This window comes from Stegodyphus dumicola, chromosome 4, assembly GCF_044657685.1.
Source record: "Stegodyphus dumicola isolate Sdum_Otavi_A_Nest chromosome 4, ASM4465768v1".
Lineage (NCBI taxonomy): Eukaryota > Metazoa > Arthropoda > Arachnida > Araneae > Eresidae > Stegodyphus > Stegodyphus dumicola.
The window spans coordinates 118714457-118724138 of record NC_140771.1 but is presented as its reverse complement, the minus strand read 5'-3'; positions in this window follow the sequence as shown (position 1 = coordinate 118724138).

The window sequence follows — 9682 nt, the reverse complement described above, 5'->3', positions numbered from 1 at the left end:
TCAGAGACTCACATCCAAACGAGTCTCATCACGCAAAGCTTTCAAAATAGCATCCTTTTAACAAATACACTGCGTAAATCTGTCTTCTTGTTGTTTCCCCATTCTCAGCTGTTTTAGCCATCCCTTTCCTTATGTCTTTCGCTTCCGCACGGAACGGACAAGCAAGCGTTGATTTTTTGTAGTTAAATGAAATAAATTGCCGTGACCATACAAACTATTGATATAAATATTAGAATAACTTTTTCCCAAGAAAGAAAGGGAAGAAAATTGAGGAAGACAGTCTGTCGTCGCCAGTTAATCACACAGTTCATTAGATTTAGCGTATGTCACATGTGCTTCAATTAAATGTCTTAAATTTAGCAGTGTCTGGTGAATTCCTTATATATAGATTGCCCAATTATTTTAATACTCTTTCTTTCTCCTTTTTAAATAATCAAAAACCTGAGTCATAATTTTAATGGAAACATCTTATGAAACATAGATATTTTCAAATGCTATTTCGAAGGAAGAATTGCGATATATGCGAACGAGAATTTATAGAATGAGATTAGGCAAATGACATCAGATCTTACATTCCATAACGCACAGTTCATTGATTTTACCATGAATTTGAATCTTCACACATGCACGTTATATTTTGCATTTAAAATTTATGTTTTTAAATGAAATACTTCCTACGCTTTGTGAATCTACGTATTCTGAGAGTGATAATTCATGCGTTATATATCTTACATCTCTTATAACAATGGTATCCAAAATCTTGATAATAGGAGAATTCAGGAAATTTAAGATCACCAGATCCCTATTTACATTTTTTAAAAGTAATTAATTATCTTTTGAATGGGAAGAAATGTTTAGTTTTTTTAGACAGAAAAACAAACGTTTTCATTTTTACCGCCGTTTATAACTGTTGGCTGGTTTTGGTAGAAGTAATATTTCCCCTTTCTCCAATATGCCGAATAGGATAAGGGTTACAGGGCCAATCTTGTTACTGAACCAATTCGAACTCCGAATCATGCTCTTCAAACCAGTCTGAAGTCAATCGTGCACAGAGACAAGCTGCATTGTTTTGTTGAAAGTGATCATCTGTGTCAGGGAATATCACAGCAATAAACGAGTGTATGGGATCAACAAGGATAGTGAAGTAAGCTTAGAAAGTTGTCATGGTACTGACAGTCATGCTGTCTTAATGTCATGGGGCTGCCGGTTGTTTTCATACATACAGACGGACACATTAAATTCTAAAGAAATATTTCTGAGACAATAATTCCTCAGCCACCAACATGAATTCTTGTCACTGGGCTAGAAGTTGTAGATGAATTCTTTTGTATGCTCCATATTCTGGCATTGTAATCTGCAAATGTAACAGGAAAAATAGTACAGACCAAGCAAATTTTTCCGTCGTCAGGGCTCCAGTTTTGTTGCTCCTGGGTCCCTAGCAATCGTGATTTCATGTTTATCAACAATAGCATAGACGTTCTTGACAATCTTCCACTGTTAAAATCCTTCCGTTGTAAATTCTATCATTTTGCATATTAAGGTATGCATTGCAACGATCTTGAATCATACTGAGTTGCAATTTGTCGTTGCCCTTTTGTTGCTAAGAGCTGTTCGTGTCAGCCGTTTTCACCTCTTTCGGTCCGTAACATTTAACGTCCAGAATTATCTTTATCACCTTAAGTTTGTTTCTCAGCATCTGCTCTGTAAACATTCGAGATCATGTTGCAGGAAGAAAATATAGAACAGAAAACAATTTCAGAGATATCATAATTGAGTGTTCTTAGATCAACGATCATGTCTCTTTCAAAGTTACTTTATCTTCCGTTTTGCCCATTTTCATAATAGCCATACTAGTAATGGTTTCTTCACAACATGATTACGTTTCATGTAAGTAACTCTAGGTTGTTGCATCACTATACTTCACTGACAGACTAATTCATGTTGGAAAAAAAGAGGCTACTCTAAACTTTCGGCCACTCAATGTAGACACCCTATTGCTAATAGGTTCTGAATACTTCCGCTAACTCATATCGTGGTATATGAACGTTATGTTACGTACTTATCTCCATTTATATAATAAATGAGATAGTCAGCCATGGACGCTGAAATCTGAATTGCTTCTTAAATATGTTTGCGTTTTTTATTCGTGTTTACGCTTTCCCAGGATTCCATTTCATTACCTTTCAAAAGTAGGTTTTTATATGAAACTAGTGAGTTCCGATTCGCTAACGAATCGAATAACGATGCGTTAAACTGGATGCGATATGAATTGCATAAAAATGAGAATGGAAGAATAAAACACTCGTAAAGTTGTATATAAAGAATAATGCGTTTTGAGTTGTTAGAGAGAATAAATTCAACTTTAAAGCTGTACATACATTTTGGGACTTGGCGTTAAGATTAAACGAAGGTTAAGCAAAATTAAGTTGTAGAGGCATTAGGCTATATTGAAACAGAAGATGTGAAAAATGTCCAGTGCCCTCGTCGGGACTCGAACCTGGACTTCTCGAATACGTGCCGAGTGTGCTACCGTTACACCACGAAGGCATGCAGAAAGGAGAGAGAAAATGCCTTATAAAATAATAAACAAATAATATTAAATGAAGATTTATCAATTATTTTATTGTTTTACCTTATAATCCGATTGTCTAACGAACCGAATAAGCGAATGCGGTGAAACTCCGTACGGTATCAATTGCATGGGAATGAAAATGATGGAATAAAAGAAATTTAAAGTTGTTTCAAGAGAATAATACGTTTTGATTTGTTAAAGAGAATAAATCCAACGTTAAAGTTGTACTTATATTTTGAGACATTTACATTTAGAGATAAGGTAAAACGAAGGTTAAATGAAATTAAATAATGAATAAATAACACTAAATAAAGATTAAACGTAGATGGATAAGTTTTTCTATTGTTTTATTTTGCAACATAAGTCAAACTTTGCATAATAATGAGCAGTAAAGTTAGCAAAATAAATTAACTTATGAAATTAATCAAAAACTTCACTGTGCATAATGTTTTAAGTAAAAATATTGTTAAACATTAATAAACATTGTTCAGCTGAGTGCGTCCACGTCCCACATACTTCTTTCTCTGATCCTTTTTTATTATAATATACATTATGCTAGTAAAATAAGAGTAATTAATACATAAAAAAAGTTATATTACATAAAAGTTTTGACAATAAAATCTATTTACGGTTTCAAAACTTGAACTATAAACTAAGACTATACTGTGCAGTTCACTAATTCCTCCTCGTACTTTAATTTAGAAACCACTGTTCTGAGAAAAAAGGGGTTCAACAGGTAAAATGGCAAGTGATGTTTGCATACGTGATAAGATTGGCGACCCTGACCACTATGTATTTGATTGCTTATTTCTACAACCAAATCCGGAAACGAATAGCTGATCTTTAAGTTTTGCAATATATCAATAATGCAATTAGAGCATCATTTATGGACTATAAGATATTACTAACTAATTGATTAAAATCTTCATGCTATTTATTATAGATAATTTTCAATTAGTACTATTTTTATTAAATTTAATCAGGTCTAGAAATTAAATTATATACGAACTACATTAATTTTAATATGCGTTAAAAATTAAATTTTACACAGTTTACTAAATGTAATACAGAGCTAATACAGCATACATTATTGCTCTCATTAATAAACTTTTACAAAAATTTAGTTAAAATTTCTGTAACAATGAAAGCGGTTTTATCAGCTAAGCATAAATAAATGCGAGATTGAACGATATGGTCACTCAGTTAAAGGAAGATGCACGCACACCCGTACTCTTGCTAAAATTTCTTACAAAAATGTATTTCAGATAGCTATTTGAGTCAAGCTTTTACTAATCGTTGGTATTTTTCAATGTACTTTGAGAAATTAAATATAACGTACTGTACATATTATGCTATAGGTTAGATAGTGATGTTGCTAATACTATTCTGAAATCTGCTCTGCTACAATATAAAAAATTACCATCCTTCATTGATATCAACTAATGAGCCTAAAAAACTTCTAAATGTGAGCCATACAAAAAGAATGTCTAGTAGTCTAGTATAATGAAATACTTGATTGTTTTCTTTATGCTACGTATTAGTTGAAAAATGAAATGCACTGCAAGGCCCACCAGCAGCCGAGAGTAAAATCGCTTGAACGCTAGAAGTTCGGTTCGAGGTTCGAATCCCGCGAACGGGATGGCTGCATCAGCGTTTTTGTAGCTTCCCGCATGCGTAACGTGTATACGAGAACGTCCTCCACGAAGGCATCTCTTCCCTTACGCCGATAGCCCTCGAGGCTTTCCCATAATCACCTAAACCAAAACATGAAGAGTACTGCTGTTTGTATGCGATGCATAAATTTTTATCTGCATTTTTATTTTCTGTAGCATTTATAAGTACACAAATCTTTCAGTCAATCTTGATAAATGCAGTTTGCATTCTCAGTAAGAAGTCCTTTTAATTCATGACAAGCGTTAACGGAATTAAGGTGACGGCGCGTTTGTGTTATTCGCAAGTGAAGGTTAAAGACAAAATTAAGTGTCCACTTGGAATTCTTTAGAGTAAGGCACTTAGAAGTGATGAGTGTTTGAAATAGCGTTTACAGCAATTTGGAATATTGTGATTACAGAAATCAAAAACTGAAAGCGTATGTGGCAAAACTCGAACAGTTTTTAATGACGAAACTTTCATTGTGTACTGCTTGAAGTTCATGGTTAGCAAGCAGTGAAGAGAAACACAGACTTTCATTGACTTAATTCGCTCGTGACAGAAGTGTTGTGTGTACAAAATGGCCGGAGGCCAGACGGACCCAAAACATCAATAAATGAAATAATAGATCCCTTATATTAAGCTAGAAGGGAAAAGATTGTCTAGTAACATACCCAAACATATCATATGCTGCCACGATTTCATTTAGAATTATTTGTTTCATAAACAGAAGTTGATAAACCTTGCGACATTTGTCAAACGAAGATTTGATGATGAAGGTGATAGATTTCTATTCTTTCGCCATTCTCCATGTCCAAAATCTTTGACATAGTAATTCTTCAATAGAGATTACTCAGTTCTCGATAATCATTATTGACGAAATGAATATTAAAGACTTTAAGCCAGAATTTAAATCACTGTAAATGGAAAGATTGATCTTTCGCGACCCCAAATTTAACAACTGAAGTAATAATAATATCTGCCATGAATTACACAGGAATTGTCACAAAAGGTATGAGCTCAGTATGGGAAATGTGTGACAGTAACACATTGTAACGTTATTTTGTGTTGTTATAAGAACTCTTTAGAAATAGCTATGAATGAAGGAGCTAAGCAGATTGTTTACTGACTTTACAAAATCCCAAAGTAAAGCCTCACACATTAGATAACACGTGATTAAGACTACGTGCATTTTCCTTCCCATGGAAATCGCGTGATTTTTTTTTCATCACTCATTTCTACAGCGTTCAGGCTAATTATTGCTGTCCATAAGGAACATTTTAAACCCCAATGGCAATATCTGTAACTTGTAACTAACATTTACAACAAATGTTGCACAGCAAAATTCATGCTAGAGCTTCTGTTTTAATGTTTAACAAATGTAAACATCATTTTTTGGACACCAAGTACTTTTTATTAATTTTATTCATTATTGCAGGATATACTAATTGCATAATATTGATTTACAATTCACATAATCGAATTTAAATATAGTAAAACCTCTCTACGAATTTTGGTCTAGTGGAGATCTTCATCTTAGAGAGTATGATTATTGATGATATTTATTACCATTATTGATTCGCACTCTCAGAAACAACGCTGATCAGTTTCAAATGGTTGCATTAAGAAGTGAATTTTTTCATTTCATTATCAGAATTATAACGATTCGTTTAGTTGTAGAATTCAAACTGATTTAGTTTAATCGTACATATCAGATCCTAATACGATAATAGAGAAACTGGTTTTCGAATTTAATTGATGAATAATAATAATGTATCATTCCTTTTAAATCTCTCTGAAACAAATGCCATACAGGCATTTACACTGTTTAAGGGAAATTTTGATGAAACTTATATTTGCAAATAAAATGGATTGAACATATCTTAGCCAAGGATTGGTTTGTTGGTTTAGCTCTTTTACGGCAAAGCACACGAGGACTACTGCCTAAGAAAAGGTATACATTTGAGGAGGACATTTTAAGAGTCTAGGACAAGATTTGACATGAAGACGTTACGCAAACTATACATGAAATTGTTTATTATTCAGGTTTCAGCATTTTAAACACAGAAAGACATTTCGACACTTTTAAAGAAGATAGTAAACGGCGCAATTTTTGTAAAAAGTAAAATGGTACAGAAACAATTAACTGCATATTGTAGCAATCTTAGCTTAACATCCGTGTTTTATTTCTGCTTTATATTTTAAAAATAAATACAATAGTAAATAGAAATTTTTTATGCTCTGAATTTCTGTTGAACAACGTTGTTCGCCTTCATGAGTGCGTATATTTTATGTTTATTCAGCTTCACATATATTTACGATAGTTCCGAAAATTTTTAATGATATAATAAGGCAATTAAATTTTATAGCTTATGTCCAAAGCGACAAGCGTATCAAACTACTGATCGCTCTATAAAATGAAAATGTAATAAATAATTCGATAGTTGATTTTTATCCACTATTTTTCCTAGTGTTTAGTCATAAACATGATGAGAAAAGAAATCATTTCCTTTTGGACATACATTCAATCGCGTTAATACATGGCGGAAGAAAATAGGGCCAGTAAAAAACAAGAGAGAGTTCTTCAATGAAAAATCCAAATTACTTTGAAGCACAGTAAAATCAAACAAAGAAGCTTTTGTCAAAAATTTATTGTGTCTTACAAAAATTTTAATTTCAACAACAGAGCCGTGCCAAGGTATTTTTTCACCTGAGGCAAAAAGGTAAATGCGTTCCCCTATAATGTATATATTTGTATTAAACAAGTCAAAATATCATAATTCTTATAGCATAATTATACCATAACCCTTAAAGTATTTTTTAATCGTAGCTTTATAAATTCAGAAAAATAATATAGCCAATTAATTATAATTTTCAAATAAAAATGTTAAAAAATTCTTTTCTGATAAATAAGAAATAACATCGGAATGCACATTGCATTAATTTCCTAGGTTTTCTAGCCATTCTTCCTATTGTTTTATTAATTTAAGTTTGCCGAAGCTTATTTCCCTAAGCTCCCCTTTATATCCTTCTTATTTTCCCGAAGCTTATTTCCGTTAGAGTAGGGGTTCTCAACCGGTAGTACGCGTACCACTGGTGGTACGCAAAGAAGCAAAGTATTTTTAACTATTAAATTCAAAGCCTCTGAGCTTTGTTCAAGAGTAGTGGTGGTAGTAGTACTTTGTAGTGATGGTACTCAATAAGGTTTTAAAAATTTTTTTAGATGGTACGCTTTAGTCAAAGGTTGAGAACCGCTGCGTTAGAGCATTCTTCCTTAGAACAGGTATTTCCCTTTTCTTTTTGTATGCCATATAGAACTAACGACATAGGAATATTAACATTAGCTTTGGAACTATGAATTAATGCTAAATTTTTAACTTGTGTTTGTGTTCCGTTTTAACAGAGTGGTAATGTATTTAGAATTAGAGGTATTAAAATCGAAAATATGTTTAGAAGGAACATTATCAATAAGTTTTCATGACAGTCTAAGACTTTTCCAACATTCTATATTAATTACCTAATACCATTTGTATAACTGTGCATTTAGACTAAGCGCTTTATTTATTGATTTTTTTCGGACTCTTGGAAAGCCAAACTTTTTTCCTTTATTTTCATTATACTTTTAGATAAAAAAACTTCCTTTTTCATTTTTATTATACTTTTTTGGAAAATGCAGCTGAAAGGCAGCTATCCTTCTAGTGGCATAAACACAAATATGATTACAGTTTCGTGAAATTTCATATGAAGGATTTGTTAAATTTGTATTAAACTACAATGATACTTTTTTCTTGTTTCTTTACTTATGAATACCAATTTACATATAATTCATATATTTTTCAAAAAGTGCACTGTGTCTTATTTAAAATCCGCTTGGCGATACAAGCAGTTTTATCCAGTCTTCCGCTTTTCTCCTATGCAACTCTCTTTACGTTACAGAATATTCCAGTTTCCCCTTTTCTTTTAGGATGCAAAAGCCTTTCCTCTAATCTCCAGCATATTAAAGCGCACAATAAAACAAGATTTTATTCAAAGGCCTGATAATGATGAAAACCATGCTTTTAAGACTTACGCTTGGAATGCTGTGGTTAAAAAAAAAAACACTTCAAAAGCTGCTCCTAAATTTGCTGCACTATAAGAGTTTTCGAAGGATAAGTGTTTAAACAAACGGTACGTGACAGCTGTCACTTTTGCCGCCTATCGTTCACAAAGCTATCTTTTCCTTAAATACATAAAATTTAACTAAAATGATCGGATAATATATGATAATAATTATTTTAACTATAGATTGTTTTATTTTAAAAGTAGATGCTACGATATTTTCTGTTCTCTTTAAAAAAAAAATTGGCTTTTGTTCCCTATAATAAACTTTACTCGTCCATTCCATATTCCATGTTCAGATATGTTAACTTCCATCACGTAATTCAGCTTTAATAAATAACCATTCTTGAAGTAACAATTAGGTTCTTCAAAATCAACAATCCCATTTTTGACGAAAAATATAATCTATATCATCTTAAATTCCTAGTTACATTACACAAAGAGATTTTTTTAATATCATTCTTGCGTTGCCAATCTGGCTATGTACGAGTACAATTTATCTCTACTCCTCAATTCACAATGTTTATTTTTTCATGATCTGAACAAATGAATTACATTTAAAATTTCATAGAACTGTGAAACTGTGCAGTAGAAAGGCCACTAAGAATTGAAAAATGTACTGAAGAGTTTGTTTACTTGCATTATAAAACAATAAAAAAGTGCGTTTTGCCGCATTTGTATTTTTAATATTCTCTTCAATTAAATTTCATATAAAAATATCGGATCTACCATCTTTTACCATAACTAGATAGCTTTATCAAAACATATGTTCCTAAAATAGTTACTAAAGAGAAAGTTTCGGATTTGTAACTGGGTAACGATTGAATGTTTTTAAAGAATCTTCATAAGATCTTTAGCTTAAAGTAGACATGAGAAATCGTATCTATTGTCTGCAAGAAAAACAGATACAACTAAATATCTTTAAACATAAACTTTTGTTTTGTGAAAACATGAGAAAAATATAGTGATACTAAATGAAGGATGAATTTATTTATGAAATTGTGACAAAGATGAAGCCGATTTATACAAATCAAGAGAAGAGAAAAACTTCAAAAAATGAAAAACTTTCCATTAAATGTAATAGATCCCCGAACAGCTAGTAATTCTGCCTGTTATAAAACTATTATCTTAGATCTAATATTTCGATATAACGTTCTTAAACTTTGCAGTGGTTGTCAAAATAATGGCTGGGTTCACCAGAATTTTCCCTTAATAATGTTCCATCTGACAATATTCCTATCAAATTTTCAGATAGCTTCTGCATCAACTAAAACTTTTTTACTGTTTTAAACCGGATGAGGAAAATGCGCTCGAAACGTTGAATGCACCTCTATAATTTGGAATCAAAACTTTTACAGTGGT